Source organism: Theobroma umbraticum, unplaced genomic scaffold, assembly GCF_002168275.2.
Source record: "Theobroma umbraticum cultivar Fairchild unplaced genomic scaffold, ASM216827v3 scaffold_55.0, whole genome shotgun sequence".
NCBI classification, from domain to species: domain Eukaryota; kingdom Viridiplantae; phylum Streptophyta; class Magnoliopsida; order Malvales; family Malvaceae; genus Theobroma; species Theobroma umbraticum.
The window spans coordinates 3,608,403-3,608,769 of record NW_018397270.1 but is presented as its reverse complement, the minus strand read 5'-3'; positions in this window follow the sequence as shown (position 1 = coordinate 3,608,769).

The window sequence follows — 367 nt, the reverse complement described above, 5'->3', positions numbered from 1 at the left end:
TCTTTGCAAATGAAAAAACAAAAAACATGACAGCTTCAATATTTATTTTTCAAATCACCATCTCTTTCTCTTCTACCCTCACACCTCGTGTAGTAGGTATATCAAAATATATTGTGTATTTAATTAAAAACATAAATTTCTCTTTCTCTCTAACTACCTTATTTTTGTCTTTTTCTCAAGACAAACATATTTTTCAGCATATTTAATTGTACACCTCGTTATATATGACCTTTCAATTTGACGGCATCCATAATTTTTTAAAGTGTTATTAATTCATGGTAAAAAACTGGTATACCTAATTTCTATCCTAATTAACTTAAGGACATGATGTCTCTATCTTAATTAGTAGCGACAAGGAGAGGAGGGG